The sequence below is a fragment of the Drosophila arizonae genome, chromosome 2, assembly GCF_054131065.1.
Source record: "Drosophila arizonae isolate 15081-1271.41 chromosome 2, UAZ_ARI_1.0, whole genome shotgun sequence".
Lineage (NCBI taxonomy): Eukaryota > Metazoa > Arthropoda > Insecta > Diptera > Drosophilidae > Drosophila > Drosophila arizonae.
In genome coordinates, this window is record NC_142922.1 from 26,115,579 (window position 1) to 26,135,246 (window position 19,668).

The window sequence follows — 19,668 nt, forward strand, 5'->3', positions numbered from 1 at the left end:
CAGAGTTCATGGATTAATCACCGCGGGCAGGGCAGCATCGAGTCACAGACCAAAACTCTTTGGCCCATCCACTTGCATTCGCACTCGCAGTCACAGTCACAGTCGCAGTCGCAGTCAACTTCACGATTCACAACTTAATTCTCAGCTGGCTCGCAGTTCGAGGGCGCAGCATCGTTTGTCGATTTTCATATTTTGCTTAGCAATTGCAGTCGCGATCACAGAACGCCTTCTCACTGCGATCCGCCCCCATCATAATAAAATGGCAATAGCCAGTCGCAGCTGATTCATCGCAATAAGAAATAAATGAATTCATTTGCCAAATGCCTTTCCAAAGACGCAGGCCCAGCGGGTCTATTCCACCTCCAACTCCACCAGCAACTCCAGCTGCAAGTCGAGACCCAAGCGAAGGCTTCTTCTAATTGAACTGTTTCCCTAACTCTGTGGCAGCTGTAAACGACTGTCTTTAGCAATAAATGTTTGAAAATAGAATGAGGAAAAGAACTGAGTTTAACAAGCCAAAAGTTTAGCATTTCAGGAGTATATTGACCAGAATAGGTGTGAAAAAACAGGATCCCTTGTTGAACAACAAATCAGATGAACAATTACTGAACTATCAACATTTAAATCGTAATTAAAAAGTTAATAATATCTTAATTTTAATATTATATATTTATATAATATATTTTAATTTTATAAATATTTAAGTCATGTAAATTTTTGACGAAAATATAATATTAATAAATATAAAAAGAAGATGAACGGAATATTGCACAAAATTTTAAATTTTTTGTTACTTAAATTAAATAGAAGTTTCGGACATTTGACACCGATTAAAATATATTATTTTATCAATATATATTACACAAAATTGTTCAACTAAAATATGTTTTCCTGATATATAATATATATAAATTATATATAATGGTGTACGAATTTTTTATTTTTATTTTATTTTATTTGTTTTTTTAAATATATATATATTATGGTGTAATAATATTTATTTATTTTTTTTTTTAAATCTCTTTTACATATTATACATATATTACATAAAATACGAAACTTTCTCATCTCTATAAAAAATGTAATACCTTCTTTAATTTTTGTGGATTAATTGATTTGATTTTCTTTTACTGTTAAAATCAAACCAGCTAATGAGCACAAAAGCTATTTATAATAACAATGTAGCTTAAGAGCCCTATAAACATCGACGTCTCTTCTGCTTTTATTTAAAGCATATACTGACTTTCCCTTCATCACAACGTATTTTCTGCTCTCAAGATAAACACTCCACTCTCCGCTCTCTGTGCAAGATCATTTCTGTGTGGTTAGGAGAGATGGAACACAATCGGCCCGCAGTTATTCAATGTTCTGATTCCGGAATGGCATCTGGAATCTGTAACATTTGTCGCATTTCATTTTTACCTGCTCTGTCTGCTCTGTCTGCTCTGCCCGCTCTGTCCGCTCTCTGCTTACATTTGGTATGGCAAATGCTCTGCTGGCGCCCCGCATGTCACAAATTTTAATGCATTTCATTGCCGCAAGGAAACAGCACCAACAACAACAGCAACAACAACAACAACAATGGCTACAACAATAAAATGTGTAACGCATGAGATGAAAAGCAGCGCAGGACAACAAAAACAAGAATTGAAAATCACAAAAAGAAAAAAAAAAACGAAGTTAAAATAAAAATCGCAAAAAGGAAGCAACAGCAAAAATTTTAAACATGGCGCGAACATAATGTCCTGTGTCCTTGCCAGTGCCAGTGCCAGTGCCTGCCGTACCCTTCCGTCCGTCCAACTGTCCGTGCGTTTGTTTCGCTTCCAGCTTTTTTCTGTTTTTGCTGCGTTGCTTTGCGAATTTCCCTGCTGCTGTTGTTGTGAAAATCGAACATTGATTTATGGCGTATGTGTGTGGAAAAAGAGGAAAAAAAAGCGTGTGGCTGCGCAGGGGGAGGAGCAGCCGGCTCGGTGGGCACTAGGAGGCAAGCAAAGGTTCGACATAGCCGCGGGCCAAGCCGCTGATGACGATGATGCTGATGAGCTGGAATTGTTTTTGATATGTTGCGCGCGCATATGCAGGTCGCCGATATCCTCCCTACCCCCCCGATGCCCCTCATAGCCTGGCGCACTTTCAGTTGCGATTATTATTTGTGACACACATACACACGCACACACACACAGACACAGAGAAGCAGAAGGGCTGGCTCGTCCCTCATTTTGCATTCAATGGCAATGCATTTACAACAACCACATCTGATGCAGGGCAACATGAGCAAAAAATTGTAAATGCAATTCGTAGGGCATAAATTTAAAAAAACGCGTGTCACATGTCGATTCTCGTTTGTTCGCAAATTAATATATAAAATACGCGCGGCCAACTGCCAACCGCGCGAGCTGCGAACTGCGAACTGCGAAAAATTGCGGCTGCTGTTTTGCGGTTTTCGCATTGTTCGGTTTGGCTTTTGGAGTTTTCTTTTTAGATGGAATGCGAAATGTTCAGCATCGATTTGTACCTGGATTATACGTAAATGACTCTGAATCGAGCCATTTATATAACAATTAATGCTTTAGATTGTGATTTATGCGTGAAAATAAAAAATCATGAAAGTCGGAGAAAATGCGACCTATCATAAATTGATTTAGCTGAGCTTGTTGATTTTCAAATACATTTTATTTTATGTGTTTTTAAATAAATAAAATTAAATTCAAATATAATTGTGCACATTTTCTAATTACGATATGATATAAAAAAATTATATTTAATGACAGATATCGAAAAAAATTTAAGCTTTAACAGTATACAGAAAAGTTTTTGTTTTATATAAAAAAATAAATAAAAAAAAAACAAACAAAAAACAAATACAAAGTAATAAGTAAATTGCCAAAAATATATATGTATATATTTTACGATAAATATTATATTCTTTATTTAATTGATTATGTTTTTAATATAAATATATATATATATTTTTTTTTAGCAATTTTATTATTACTTACAAAATATTTATTTATTGTATTATAATTTATCTTTATATATATAATTTTAAATTTTTTTTTTATTAAATGATATAACATGATACATATAACATAGGCATATAAATTTCTTTGTTAAGTCGATGGCAAATTTTTCTTTTAGCATTTCTTTGGCCAAGAACTTCATAAAAGTTTTGACAATGCACTCGACAGGATCTACAGCTGCAGGAGTCGCAGTCGAAGAGCAAATCGCTTTTATAAATTCTTAAGGCGGCAACAAAAAATTTCGACAGTTTGTCAATGGCTTTCACAGTTGGCCAAGTGCAAAATAAAAATAAATAAATAAAAGTTGTAAAATGTTTACTGTGGACAGCTGCTGCAGCAAAGCAAACAACTCCAAAAGTTCAAAGTTGGCCAAACTTTAATGAAGTCCAACACCAAATGATGATGAGTTTAGTTACTTGACTGCAATTTGTTAGTATTTGTAAGTAATACTAGGTATATCATATGTACTGTATGACATATATGCATATCATGTGGTTATTCACCTGTATCTGAAGCAACTTTAGCTTGTCAGAGCTGAAACCGTGAGGATGTTGATGTTTGCTTGAGGCTCTGCCGCTTGTTAGGAGTGAAACTTTTTGCGCTTGGTTCGCAGGCGCAGTTTTCGCTTTTCCAGAATAATTGTGCACAACAATTTCGTTTGCATGGTGGGGCACATGATCGCGGTTGCAGTTGCAGATTGGCGTTTGCAGTCGCAGCTTCGGCTTCAGCTTCAGCATTGGCGCCAGCTTCGCATTGCGATCACCCGAATCGGATATTCACACGAATCGACACAGAGCACTGGGTGCATGATAATTTTCAGCGCGTTTTTGCCGTCGGCAATTTGTGGCCAAAGGCAATTTCCATGACACTAAGCACTGGAAAATTTGGCGTTTTCCTCGCCTGTTGTTTATTGCGCTTGAAGCACTTCGACTGCCCCGCACGCAGCGCCGCCAATTTGCCAACTAGCCGCCTCCGTAGCCGTGTCGGAGCCAGCCGAAAGAAAAAAACGCTCCACGAGCGACGCTGAGCAGAAAAACGCTCAGACGAAATACTTAACAAAAGGCAAACGTGCGTCCAGAATGACAACGGAAAGCAGGGCAAAGCGTAAACCAGGCCAAAAACTGAAAGAGCAACACATCAGGCATAAATTATTGCCGTGATGCGGCTTAAGAGCGGCGTTTTTGGGGGCCAGCCAGCCAGCCAGCCAGCCAGCCAGCTGAGAGCTGCAACATTATGGGGCAACTTTAAGTGGCAATCAGTTTTGGCCTGGGCACTGCTAAACGACTTAATTTTAGACGCTAAACTGTTACTTGATGGCTCTTCGATGGGCGCCCGCAAAGTATATATTCTCTTAACTCCATCGCAGACAGCGTGCGCAGCATGCGCAGTTGCCACAGCGACTCTCAGCTGGCTGCCGCCGCAACAGCCGCAGCCACAGCCACAGCTACAGCCACAGGCTGTTGCAAGAACAATTCAATAAAAACAATAAACAAAGCGAGCGCACAATGAAAGCCAATGGGAGTTAATGTTGAAAGCTAAGGGCATAAATATGCATACAGCACGGAATGAAGCTGAGGCTCTTTATCAAATTTATTTCATTGTTTTAAGCGGAATTTGAGTATTCTTATTTTTCTCAATATTTAATGAATTGAATCAAATCTTATCAAGATATGCAAGAAGAAAATATTCAAAATTAACATAGATATGTTTATATATGTATATAGCAAAGGACATTTAAAACAATTATAAAAATGAATGGAATTTCAACTATTCATTTATTTTATTTTATTTTTTTTGTTTCACTAAATTAAAAGAAAAATCAAGTTTTTTTGGCCATTCAAGCTTTTCATGATTTGTATTGTTATTATTTTATTATTATTATTAATTTTATATATTATATTATATTTTATATATTTATTTTATATTATATTATTATTTTATATAATATTACTATTATTATTATTATTTTATTTTATTTTATTTTAATATATCCCCTATTATTTATTATATTGCTCATTTATATAAATATGTATGTATATGTCCTATTAATATACATATATATTTCTATACATATATAAGCATTTTTTTTATGAATACACTATATAATAAATTTGTAAATATTATTATTATTATTACTATTAATTTTGTATTTCAATTATATTAATTTCCTATAATATGATTTGCTTAAGGTTTTTATGCTTTCTAATGCTGCTCATCATATTTCAATTTAAATTGAATCAATTGTTTATATTATAACTTGCATAACATGATATAAAATGCACTAAATCTCATAAAATAATTTCAAATTTCAATCGCAATTTTAAAATCAGTTTGCTCCACTGTGCCAACGGAGTTGCCCAGCCTTGTCAACGCCATTGCCATCAACGCCAGCGAATTGGTTGTGTTTCCCCTCTCTGTATGTGTGAGTGTGTGTGTTTGTGTTTGTGTGTGTATGCTGGCAAGGCAGCTAATAAAATTAAAATGCCATATTTCAGGCGTTGATAACAACAATAAGTGCAGCAAAGTCGCCGCGCGTCTGCAAGTCGGAAATTATTTTTTGGCACGAACTCGAGACGGCCTTGTGCCACAGCGAGAGAGAGAGATGGAGAGAGTAAAAGAGACAGAGAGAGAGAGTTGCGAAAGTGGAAGAGAGGCCAACAAGGATCTGCCAGCAGCAAGTCTATTGATATGACAAAGCACCGCAAAATTACCTGTAAAAAGTTTGCCAGCTGCGAAGAAGAAGCCAAGAATTTAGCTTATTGATTTTTGTGTCGTCGCGACGCCGTTGGCCAAAAATTCAAAAATTCTTTGAACTCAAATTATGAATAAATTGAAATTGAATTTGCCTTCGTTGTCGCCGTCGCCTAGAGGCAGGTAATGAGCGAGGGGGCGACAATGGGGCGGGGCGTGACTGGCTTAAGTAACAACAGCGCGATAAGCATCGGCAGACAGGCCGTAAATGGGCGCCTGATTTATGCCAGGCTGATTTTCTTCTTCTTTTTTTTTTTTTTTTTTTTTTTTTTTTTGTATATATCTATGTATATATATTGATTTCTTATCAGCTGGCTAATCTATTAATGCGCATTCCTATTTTATGCTATTTTGTCAGGCGCCTCAATCTCGCTGCGACCTGGCGGCAGTCTCTGTTCAGCGTAATTAAATTAAAATTCCTCTTACATGACATGCCTGGCAAAAGTGTCGACACACACACACACACACACACACACTGAAAGAGAGCAAAGGAGTCAACAACTGGCGCTGCCTTGAACGCTCAATGTGTTTGTGTGTGTGAGCTTATGGCAGCATCCGTGTCCATGCTGCGTAACCATGTCCTGGACTGCCACTGACAGTGACTACATATAGAAATATATATATATATGTATATAATTATATATATATAGAGGTATGTATATGTGTGTGTGTAGAGCTCGTTTTGTGCAAACTAAGACACGTTGTCAGCATTCATGTCACCGGCGCTGCCTGCAAGCAGGGGGTCCAAGCCAAAGTGGGGGCGGGACAATGTCTGACAGCCTTTTGAAGTGGCTTTTGCATGCAGCTAGATTTTTCATTAAAATTTACCAATTTTAATAGTTGTTGTTTTATATATATAAAGAGAGAGAACAGAAAATGCAAACGCAAGTGAAAAACTTCAGCTTCTGGGATATGTGTCAAATGCAGGGCAAGGAATGCGGCTCAGGATGCAAAAAGCCCTAAATGCGACACATAATTAAAGAATGCTCAAATTAAATTGACATTAAATTCAATTTACAGTTTGATAAGCTTCAGAGATAAAGTGAAACATGCCTCGGCTTGCATTGAATCCTTTTCCCATATTTCTCAAAATTGCCGATAAGCGGCCTAAGTAATTCGCGGAATTGAATTGATTGCGGCTATTTCGCAAATTATGCTTCGACTATGCGGGCTCTTAATCACATGAAATTATTTAGCAAGCTGAACTGCGCCCTCATATTGTGTGAATGTGTTTGTGTGTGTGTTAATAAAATATAATTAAATATATCTTAACAGTATATGGCCTGGAATTAATCATTTTGAATTCAGGAATTTTCATGATCCGAAAAATTCTCATTCGCTCTGATGGAGAGTCTCTTAGCCTTGTAATGAACTTTTCAAATAGATGTTCTTCAGATGGAAACGGTATATTTGATACTGAGAAATCTAGCCGTTTCTATGAAAATTAGTTTATTGTCATTGTTTTAAATGTTAAAGATATTAAACTTTAATTTTTATGGAAAGTTTCCTTTATAAAAGTTTCCTTTCCAAAATGCATTTACAAATTTACTTGATGTATATATTTATTTTAAAATAATTTAGTTCCTTTAGTAACTCAAATTGGATTCTTGCTTAAAAATCATTTATGCGTATTACTACTCTACAAAATTGTCTTAAGAATAGATTCTTAAGAACAGAAGTAGGAATAATATTTCTTTCTATAAGAAACTGTTTTTATCTGAAATCTATAGATCAACATTCAAGAGTGTATCTAAGTCGGTAAGAAGTATAGTTAAGAATTTATAAGCACACATAATATCTTTAAAATATTCTCCAATCTCTGCAAAAAAAAATGTTTTTCATTTTAAAATTTCTCTCTTTAAGTTAGGTCTAGATTTTATATTCAATTCAATTCATATTGAATTCAACTAAATCCAAGTTTCACTGCTAGCCATGACGCATAGAAACACGTCTCGTGTCGAATGCCCAGTTTATTTTATTTGAATTCGTTTTCATTTCATTTTGATTTGTGTTGCTTTCGTTTCTTTGTGCAATCCTCGCCAGGTAGTAAATAAACAAAGCATCGAATTCAGCGCAACGTTTAAAGATACATTTATTATTTTGAAAATGCGCAAACACTTCATGATGATTACCAACTGAGCGGGCAGCAGCAGAAGGAGGAGGAGGAGGTGGGGTGGGGGTAGAGCTGGCAGACGCCCCCAATGGCGAGGGAGTGAAAGCAGCAGCCCGGACTGCTGGCTGACTGGCTGGCTGCTTTGGCCGGGATGCCTGACCTCCTTACACCTCTCTTACGGAACAGCGTACAGAAATCTTTTTACGTCAGTTCTGCCTGTCTTGCTGCCTGGCATTTTCTTGCGTTGTTACCTTCAGGGTCGGGAGAGTAGCGTGCAATGCTTGGTTGCGTAGCCGCCCCTTAGCGCCTCCCTTCTCCTGCCTATACCGCCATCAACATTCAGGCTGCTGTTGTTGCTGCTGCTGGCAATTTCCTTTAGACGAGCTGCGAAAACACACGAAACCGAAACTTTTGCGAAATACGTTAAACGCAATGCTGTCCGTCCCATTCTCAGTTTCAGCTTCGGTTTCAGTTTCAGTTCGAGTGCCCTTCCCCTTTGTGTCTGTCTGTTCGTCTGTCTGCCAGTTTGGTTCATCCTTCCGTTCGCCTGTCCCACTCTCAGTCAGAGTCGGAGTCGGAGTCGGAGTCAGAGTCAGACTCTGAGTCTCAGAGTCTCAGGCAGCAGTTTAGTATATAACAAGTCAGCGTCAGCTGCTGCTGCTGCTGCTGCTGCTCGAGCATTCGCATTCGTGCTCCTGCCAGGTCTTCTGCTCTGGTTTGGTCTGTCCGCCTGTACGCCACTTTGTCGGCTGCCTCAAATACTTCCATGTTCGTTTCACAAGTAAAACGGAAATGACAGTTCCGCAGCGAGCGCCGAACATCTTTGCAGAGCTCCGTCCGCCCCCCGTCACAGTAGAAAGTGACTGAAACCTTTTCCCGCATAATAGTCTGTCAAAGTGGCTGCCAGCACCATCGCCGACTCCGACTCCAACTCCGACTCCAGCTCCGACGCCGTTGTCAGTCAGCTCCAGCTGCAGCCTCCCTGTCAGCCGCGTGCTGGAACTACTTAGCACTTAGCTACGATCCCAGCTAACAGCTCAGAGCTGCCAGGCATCCATCCCTTAACCCACTTCAAGGCGAGCCCCACAAACAAAAACAAATTCAACAATTTCGCAATTTTAAGCCGCTTCGGTTTCCAACTAATTTTCTAATTATGAGCACAAAGGCGCACAGAAATCATGTCACGCTCCCTGACTGATTTATGGCCGTTGGAGAAATGTCAAATATTTGCCCGCCAATTGCTGTAGCCACCCTCGCGTCCAAGTCTCCAAATATCAGCGAGCCCACGCTTTTAGCTTTTTAACTTATCCAAATCACTTGGCAAGTTTTTCTACTCGATATTTGTTTTCTTTCTTTTTGCATTTTTTTTTTTTTTCTTTTCTGTTGATTTGATTTATTTATTTATTGTTGACTCTGCTCGCCCGGCTCTCTGACTCGAGGCAGGCGCCTCAATAATCGCCAGCCGAGCAACTGATTAGCTTAATTTTCCGGATGGTGAAACTGCCTCGATACCAATATCAAAGTTTGTTTTGATTTTTTCTTTGCCTACACATGTTTTCAAGCCAGCAAAACAAAGAAATGAAATGCAAAAAAAATGCAGAAGAAAATGTATAAATAAATATATTAAAGCTCAATACGGATAAAATGCGAACTCTGAGCAATAATTATTAATTACGCACTTGTGTACATTGTTTTTATATTTTATTCATTTATGTATATATGAAGTATAAAGAGCTTTTTATCATTAGTCGCAATACAATTTAAAAAAAATATAAAGTATTTATCTTTGAGGATTAATGTTTTTTTTAAATATTTAGTTATGTTGTATTTTTTATTTAATTTTATTTATTTATTTTTTAAGTACATGTGTATTCTCTATTAGGTCAATGTTAATTGATATGCGTATGGCCAATAAAAATAAATTTGAAATTCAACAATAAATTCTTTTTCAAATAAATTGTTAGTTAAATAATATAAAAAACTTTCATTGAAAAAAAAAAAAAAAGAAACATGTGACCCAATTGTAAATCTATTGCTTTTTTTTGCGCCATAAACAAACATAAATATGAGCATAATTGAATAAATATTAAGTACTAATTTAATGCATTCAACATAAAGTCAACTTTACAGATTTTTTGAATAAAATTTAAAACATATTATTATAAATATGTATAAATGAAAATTTTTTTATTCGTACAAAAAATGCGATATTCCATTATATTGGCAAAAATCATTTTTAGCTACTTAAAAATGAAGAAGTCTCTCACAAAGATATATTTTAAAATCTCTGCTGCTCTAAAAAGGAAACGATCAAAATAAATATTTTCCAGTTCGTAGTTTGACTGAAGTAAAAATAGTTTTTACTCGAGTTTTGTTTTCTCACGCACCCATCTCAACCAACAAGAAAACACCCACATATGTTGATCCACTTAGCTAGGGTCCTAGCATGTATTAGAGTATCTGTATGTGTGTGTGTGTGTGTGAGTTGGATGATTCCCAGGGGCCAGAGCGGAGCATTGGCTTTGGCCATGGGGCACACTTCCAAGTAATTTGCAAAACTCAGACATCCGACACTTTGCTGTAGTTTGGCGACTTTGATTTATGGCCAAGAGCCTCGCTGGGGACACAATCAAACACAAATGCAGGCATAAGGAGCCAACGTCAACGACTTCAATGTCCTGCAACTGAAGTAGGCGCTCACACACACACACACACATACATAGAGAGAGAGAGAGACACACACACAAACAAAGTTCAGCCCGTTGTTAGCGCGATTATGGCAGCTGTTGAAGAAGCCTAGGTCAGGGGCGGGCGTATGAAAAGGGCGGGGGCAAATGGGCCAGAACAAAACAGCAAAAAAAACAACAACAATGGCCAGTTTTTGGGGTCTTCAGCCGGTGACATGCAAACCCGGCGGCTGACAGCTCTGCAGCGCTGCTCTAGCAAACAGCAACCGCAGGGGCCACAATAAAAGATGAAACAAAAGTCCATGTTATTCTGCGAAAGAGTCAAAAAGTCAACCTCAACTTTGGCATCAACTTCGGGGCTTTAGCTTTAGCTTTAGCTTTGGCTATAGCTTCAGCTTCTCACATGCCCGAAAAGTCGCACAAAAATAATCCCAAAAACTTCTGCGCTCAAAAACATGAAAACGTTCTGCACAATGACAGAGCCGAGCAGTAGGAGCAGGCGGAGGAGAATAGGGGCAGAGGCAGGGGCAGCGGCTGCGGATGCGGAGACGTTGATCACAAAAAGGAAAATGTCAAAGTTCTCTTGCGGTCTCCGAGGTTCTTTAAATGTTCTCGGTAACAAATACATACATATATTTATACACATATAAATATTATACATACACATATACGCATTACTCTTATACATAATTTTTTTTTTTTTTTTTTTCGTTTTTCTTGGAACCTTCGCTAGGGAATTCAACACACGAGCATTTTTTTTTTTTTTTTTTGGTTTGACTGTTGTTTGTGTATGTTTTGTTTTTATTTTCGATGTCGTCTTTAGTTGTAGAACTGTGTGCTTTATGCTTATATAAAGTGTAGATTAAGAGCGCAGCCTTGACCTCAGCTTACCAGAGCCTGCGAAAAAGCAGCTCAAGTTGGGCTTTGCTGACAGGAAATGTCAATGGCAGTTGATCTTCAAAATGTGCGAGAGTTGTTGTCGTTGTGTGTGTGTGTTGGCTAAATTATGTAATATTCTAATATTTGATAATTAATATTGAAAAATGTCGATTGGCTTTAAAGCTAAGCTTAGGTTGAAGAAGTGAAAGAAATGCTCTTAGAAATTGTTGGAATAATTAAACAAATATTATAAAGGATTTAGAAACATATAGATATATGTCAGTGCTTTTATTTAATTTAATTTAAATTTTTTATTTATTTATTAATAATTATTTTATTTATTTAATTATTTATTTCTCATTTCATAAGACTTAAATAAAAGAAATCAATTTTCAGCAGATAAAAATATTTATATACAATATACTAATAGCTGGGCTTGAGACTAACTATTATTATGGTATCTAAATATTATTGTTTAAATGAATTGCATAAATATTTGTATTGGAAATTTGATTCCTCTTGCTTGATCATTCTCTATATATTATCCTCCCAAAACAATATTATATGACTCTAAGGCTGTTATGTAGGGAATGAGAGAGATTCTGCGAAGCCAAGCAGCTGATCATACACAAGTAATTACTTGTATATTGCAGAATTCATGTTCTGAGAATTCTATCTAAAAGGGTTGCAATCAAGATGAGGATCTACATTGTAGAACAAATATTGTGTTTGGTATAATCATACCACATTTAATGCATATTAACTTGCTGCTTGCAACCATTTAGTATATTAAAAATTCAAATATTCATTGATTACAATAAAAATCACTTTATAAAACACGGCGAGCCAAGAAACGTGCGCCATAATTTCTGCATTCTGTGGAATGTAATAATTCACCTTGGCCTTTAATGCACAATTTGTAGAAATTTATTAATATTTTGTCTCAGCTGCTGAGCATCGCATATGCCGGGCCTAATGCAGTTATGCTACATGCTGTAGTTTTTCTCTATATGTTTTCTCATTTGTATTTTTGCCGGCTTTTGTTTTGTGTCACGCTTCCGCAAACATGAAAAGGAAGTGCACGTCAAAGCTTAGACACAAACCACGGACCGTAAAGGTGCAAGTGAGGCTGAAGTAACAACATTCATTGCAATTGCCACCAGCTAAATGTATGTGTGTGCACGTGTGTGTGTGTGTGTCTAAGTATCTGCATGCAGCAATGCGTGCCAGCGAGAATTTGTTGAACAATTTCGCTAAACTCGAGGCGAAAACTCGAATAAATTGGCTTGAAAATGAAAAGGGAAAACTTCAGGCGAGCGACGAGCAAAAGGCAGTAGTATAAGAAGAAGATGAAGAAAACGGAATAATAGCAGTAGCTGCCGCAGCGGCAAACGCACAAATTACAACAATTAAATGGCGAACAAAATAAGCCAAGCCGCAATTATCACATCACTAGCTAACCGAGTTGGGAGCTGAAGCTGCGGACCGCGGAAGGCCTCAACGGAGACGGAGACGGAGACGGAGATGGCAGAGGCGGCGGCGGCTTTGACTTTAATTTATGAACTGCGGCAAGTGGAACTGAGTCGAGTGGAGGGGCTGAGCCGCAGCTCTTGGAGCCGGGTGGCCACTGAGGCGCACACTCGACTGCATAGCATTCGAATCTCTCCGCCGGTTTTCACTTCACTCGAGCCGAGCAGCTGCGATTTGTAGCGGCAAATGTTGATGTGAAAAGTCCAGGTAAAAAAAAAAAAAAAAAAATGAAAAGAAATTATGGAAAAAGGGCGTATAAAAAATGCACAACAGGTGTTAGCAATTTAGATCTAATAAACCTTAAAGCGAAAGACCTAGAAAAGTGGGCAACGAGTTGTCGCTCGTTGAATTGACGGCGATCCAATTTCATAATGAATTTTTTCATCCTGCTGCTGCTGTCAGCCTTCAATTGGTTTGGAAAAACAAAACAGCGACAAAACTGAAAGCAAAACAACAACGAAATAACCAAAAAATAAAAATAAGCGAACAGAAGAAGAAGAAAAAAAAACAAGAAAATAACAGAAATAACGCACAGAGATCCAAGAATTCCCCCATGAAGAAATCCAGCTGACAGCCCTTCGCACAGAGAACCCCAAGCAAAACTTGAAGCAGAATGTGGCATGATGTTTGTGTCTGCATGGTGTGTGTCTCTGTGTATGTGTGCTGGTACATATATATTATATATGTATATACATATAGTTATATCGAGTAAACGAAAAACAAAAACTTTTTTCCACTTGAGTAACTTAAGTGCCAATTCCTTCAAAAACAAAACAACAACAACAACAACAACAGAGAGGCGGCTAAAAGCACATGAAAAACAAACGAAAACAAACAGCGAAATAAAAAGAAGAAGAAGAAGAAGAGGAACACGAAGCGCACATGAACATTTCATTTAACAGGGAGGCGAAGCTGGGGGGAAAATTCGAATACAAAAATCGATTCGACATCAAGTTGAAAGACACCAAAAAACAATTTGAAGACAACTGCAAAGTGCTGAGCAGAGCATTTACATAAGATAATAGAAGTATTATAAAGTATATCATTCCTAAATATATGCGGAAAGTCTTGTCGATATAAAGCAGCCGACTCTTCCATATGGCAACCAAATAAACGGAAATGCAGTAAATTTAACAAATTGAAATTGATTCATCTGAATAAATTGAAAAACTCAATTTGAAGTCAATAGAAATTATTCTTAATGAAAATGAGATTTACGAATAATTGTAAATGTAATTATGTGAATATGTGTATAAAATATTTAATCTCCTTTAGCATTTAAATAGCTTGACTTGAATTTTTTTAATGGATCTAAAAACATAGCTACGAATAGTTGAGCCAAAATCTCCAATATACATGAATATTTTAAGAATTAAAGCCGTCGGCTACAACACAAAATAATTTGATTTTTAAACTATATTTAATAAACACTTTTGCTGTCTTCAGAGTCTTGAAACTGAGGCTTAAGCAGCTTTGCTTGTTGCTGTTGCTTGAAATGAGAGAAATGAGTAATGGCCGCTTCCATATAGCACGTCAATCTGCATTGATCAACCCATAAAAACCGACGCACGCAAACACACACACACATACACACATGTGTATAGAGAGACAGATGAGCATTCACTCACTCACACATCATAGTTAGAACAACAACAATAGAAACGCGTAGAACGAAAGAGAGCGGCCCAAGGAACAGCGGCCATGATTTGCCGTCGGCAATTTGTGTTCCACTTTCAGCCATTGAAGAGCGTCGGCCTGGCAACGGGCTGCCATGCGAAGACTTTGAGTGGCGAATGCTAAATGCTCGTCATCATCCACCATCAGAAGGCAGCTCGAAGATATTTTCAGCAGCCATGGCTAAAGCGAAACACATGGCATTTGTGAGATGCACCCCAAAGAGCGCAAGAGATGGAAAGAATGAGCGAGAGAGCGCGCGCACTCACAACAGCTGCGCAGGCCGAAGAGTATTTCGGCTGTAGCAAAGAGAGTGCACAGCCATGCTCTTATCCTGTTTTACCGTTCCATGCGCTCTTCGCATGCCTGCTATCTCGCTCCCACGCAACAGCTGCATAGCTTCCCGCCAATTTTGTGCCAGTGCCATGCTGCTCTGGCTGGAAAGATGAGTGCTCTTTCTCTCTCTCTCCCTCTCTTCTTTGCATTGGAAGGCACGAAACAAGTTGCCGGCACAAGGAATTCCAAAAAGAATTCCAATATCAATTTGGATTCAAATTTTTTGAATTTTTGAATTTGCATTTGTTTTTCTCAAATATTTGATGTCAATGCCAAACTTGCGGATATTTTCGCAAAACAAAAGTGATCACTCCTGCATGGAATACATAATTGAAATTGCGGCTATTTATAGTTCAATTACATTAACATAAATTTGCTGCTGCTTCCGAAATCGGCGCCACATACAACATTGCGATCATCAAAGGCAATCGGCAAAGCTCACACTTAGGCACGCTCACTCACTCACACACGCGCACGCACGCGCCTCGATCTAGGTATGTGTGTGTGTGAGTCAGCTATGCCTTTGATTGGCTATTGGCACGTTTGACCCTTTTGTAGTTAATTACTTTTTGCCATTTGCTGAGCCAATCGGGCACAACTTTTTCGCAACACTGAGAGAAATATTTTGATGGAAAATAAAATGTATTATTATTATTAAATATAAAATTTAAATAAAATATAATAATGAACAAGAATTTTATATTCATGATAATTAGAAAGAAAATATGAAAAAGAATTGTATGGATTCCTAAATAAATATGGCATAAATCGACTCTATGTGGTGTGCCACAACTCCTTCTGCCTTTACATACAAGTGTGCTATTTTATTTTTCGTAGCTGTATATTCATTTATAATTCTCATTTTCAGTGTGCTTAGGGTATAAAAATTAATTAGTTCAGTCATTTCAACTTTCTTCTTTTTTTTGCAAACCTTTTTTTTTTTTCATCAAAACATTTATTTGTGATAAAATATATTTTTATTTAACAATATCTACTAATTTATTTCTAAACAATCAACTATTCCATTCTTAATAGACCACTTTACCTAAAATATTCAAACCATTCAAAAATATATAGTCAATTTGTTTTTATAAAATTTCTATAATTTTGCTGTTCCACTAATTTTATTAACATTTTCTATTTTAACATGTTGTTTGGTAAATTTATATTAAATATCAATCAATAGTTAGATCATTTACTCTAAATTAAGTAGCCAAGAATTCCCTGTGTGCATATTAGATGAACTATTCCTATCCATTTCTAAGCTAGTAAATTGCTTGGATCTTCGCTCATTCATTCCACAGTCGTCGTTATCAATCAATCAGCAGAAACCTCTGTATGGATATAGATATATCATATGTGTACCTTCAGGCATTTGCCTTTGCCTTAACTGTAGCCAAAGTATCTTTAGCTCTGGGTAGACAGTCGGACAACCTTCGCATTCCTTCACATCGGGGCCTCGGGCTTCGGGCTTCGGGTCTGGATCGCGTTGTTCCTGTCAGTCGGTTGGAGCACGTATCGATTCCAATTGGAAGTCGACAGTCGCACTTTGAGAACATTGGCGAACAGAAAATAATTAAGTTCTCAAAAGATAAAAATCATGTTGGCCGCTGATCAATTAGTAGATTTATGCAGCCCAACGCATATTTCATCTTTTGCAGCCGCTGGCATGGGTCCGCCCCCCGCCCTCCGCTCCAATGTCCACCCCCGCCAGACGTTGGGTAGAATGCATAAATTTACATATGAGAATGTCTGGAAATGATATTGAAGGCTGTTGAAATGCTGCAATGCAACCTGCAGAGCGCCCACAGGCCGAAGCAGAGAGCGAGAGAGCGAGAGAGAGAGGAGGTACCTGGTCTGCACCTGGCTGCACCTGCCTGCCTGCCTGCCTGCTGCCCTGAAGCGTTATTGTTGCGTTGCTGGCCATCGGATCGCGTCTGGACATGCACATGCACAGACGTCAGTAACTCATTTATCGCTTAACTGGACTTGGCGAACGGAATGGAGGAGCTGTTGCCCCTTGGCTGGCAGCGATTTGGTTACGGGCTCCGTTCTCTTCTGCCACTGCCACTGCGTCTGCGTCTGCGTCTGCTTCTTCTTTTTCTTATTTTGACAACGAATTTGCATGCAGTGGAAACTGTGTTTTGAGCCTTGTTAATTTTTGACTAAAGTCCGCTGGCTAACGTGCACTGGATAAGCGCCAAGGCAAGTCAGGGCAAGCCAAGGCAAGCGAAGCCAAGCCAAGCCAATTCGCGTTGCGTTGCGTGACTGGCCAAATGCGAGTGCTACGCATGCGCGCGCTTACAAACGCAAAGCTCAAGCAAACAGAACAACAACAGCAGCAACAACAACGACAACAAAAAAAGGAAAATGTGAAACAAGAACCAAAACAAAGTGTTCAATGTTTCCGTTTCAAATTCTATGGAACAAGACATTTGCGCACCGCCAGCAGCCACAGCCCATGTGACCAGAGCAGAACAGATTCTGGCCCAGTCCCAGTCCCAGTCCCAGCCCAGTCCCTGTCTCAGTCCCAGCTCAAGTCTCGACCTCGCTCTCCGCTCCAGACGTTCATTGTGAATGGACAACGCGCCGACTTAGCAAACGCGTTAACAATTGTTCTGGCCATTCGTTTTTTATGCTTTTTCTTTTAGCTGTTCTTTTTTGTTTTTTTGTTTTTGGGCTAAAACAAGTTCGGCATTTTGCTTGAACAGACCGCCAGAAGTGCCCCCAGACAAATGTTTGAAAGTGCACAGTGGTTGAGCTCTAATTCAGTTTATAGAAAACATAAATAATATATATAAAATATATAATGTGAAATGAAATTCAAGATATAAATATAATTTCTAAGCCAGATAGAAACAAGGATCTGAGTATCTTACACCAACTGGATAAGCTGGGCAGTAAATTTAGACTTTGAATAAATTAATATGTTAATTATTTCTGTTTTACTGTGACTTATTTGCCTCATTAATATGCAAATGAATTCCTATAATTTCGTGTTTAGTATGAAGGCTGATTAATTGCTTGGAAATCGAATCTACAAGTAAATCATACTGATATCAGGGAAGAGAAGAAGAATCAGGGAAACTAAGTTACAGATTTGAGCTTCTGATACTTTCATAAATATGCTAAAAATATGCTGAAAATTTAATTGATATCCAAAACCGAAGCAAAGTTGTATATATTTGAAAAGTATATTTAAAGTCTCAATAAAAACTTTTTTATGAGCTTTGAGTTATTGTTTCTTAATTTTTTTCACAAATATTTTAAATAAGCGGACTAAAAACTTTTGTAAGAACAAAAACTAATAATAATAATAATATTTTATAAATAGTATTTATTAAATACTCATTTTTCTTCTAATTTTGAAATATTATGTATATATTTCTATTTCTTTCTCGTTTTCTCTAAATTTAAATAAATTTAATAAAGCGTATATTTTATCTTGCTGAAAAAATAATTGTATTTTTCAAACATTAAATATTATTATATTTGAAAAAAAAAAAACAAATATATTTCAAATATTATTTATTATTATTGTTTTTTTTTTTTTTTTTTTTTTTTTTGCAATTTATATAACTCTTTTTCTTTATTTAGCATTCAATCTAGCCTACACAATTTATGGGAGGATGAATGAATAATATTTCCCATTCCATTTACCAGCTCAACTCTCACTGAAAGACTTCATTAACTTTTCAGCAAATGTTCTGCAATGTGAACCACTGTGCAGAGTGCCGCTGCCGCTGCCACGGCCTTTCGCAGTGCCTCGCAGCTGAGCGCGCGATTGTGCCAGAGATAAAGGCACTTGCGCATTACAACTGCTCGAGCTGAGCAGCCGCATCCAGCAGCTAACCAGCCGGACCAGACAACTTCAGCAACAACAACAAGAAGAACATGCGGAAAAAGTGCAACAGAATTAACAATTCATTTTATTGTTAAATATGCCCATGCTGCGGCTGCAGACGATTCTAAGCAGCGCTTTGGCCAGGCTAACAAGGCTTGTCTGTGGCAGCATCTGGGCTGCAGGGCTCATGTAGCCCCAGGGGGCGGAGGGCGGGGGCAGGCAGAGTACAGTGGAGCTGGGCTCCTCTCATAGTTAATAATGCGATAATTTCGTTTTCATTCAAAGCAAATCGAATGGAGTCAAACGCAGCAGCGGCTACCGGATTACGAGGCTGTTGCTTGTTGGCGTGTTGCAGCAACATGTTGCCAAGTGGGCAAAGCGAGCGCGAGACTGATGCATGCGCAAAATTTAAATTATGTTGTTTTGTCGCATGTTTTTCGTTTCTCATTGCCTTTTGGCCGCGCTTTGTCGTCGTCGTCGTCGTCGCCGTCGTCGCCGTCGTCTTGGCTTGTTGTTTAAGGGCCTTAAACATTATCAATGAATAAATGAAAATGTCTTTTGTCGACGGAAAATTGTCGTGTTGTTGTTGCCGACATGCAACGGCAACAACTCTTAACGTCTTCTTTTGGCCCAGACAGCGCTTTAAGCCGCTGTTTTATGTCACAGTCAACTGTCATTTGTACATTGAATGCGCGGACTGCTAAGCCACGAGCAGGTCTTGAGCGAGAGAGAGAGAGAGATGAAGAGAGAGGAGCGACTTGTTGCCCGGCGATATGTTCAATTTGCATAAAATCACAGGAAGCACTTAGGATTAATAGGCCGCGCTCTGCTTGC

The 19,668-nt window shown here is 38.1% G+C and overlaps 1 protein-coding gene across 9 annotated transcripts in view; it reads right to left on the reverse strand.

Annotated features, from left to right (window-relative positions):
- The window catches only part of Antp (homeotic protein antennapedia), a 128,231-nt gene that overhangs the window by 72,177 nt on the left and 36,386 nt on the right, over window positions 1-19,668 (reverse strand). The window contains exon 1 of one of the 9 annotated variants that reach the window (XM_089476447.1): window positions 3,524-4,658. The exons of the other annotated variants lie outside the window; for them this stretch is intronic. The gene's annotated coding sequence lies outside the window, so the exon portion shown is untranslated. Of the gene's footprint in view, window positions 1-3,523; window positions 4,659-19,668 lie in introns of those variants that run through there. 9 annotated transcript variants of the gene reach the window in all.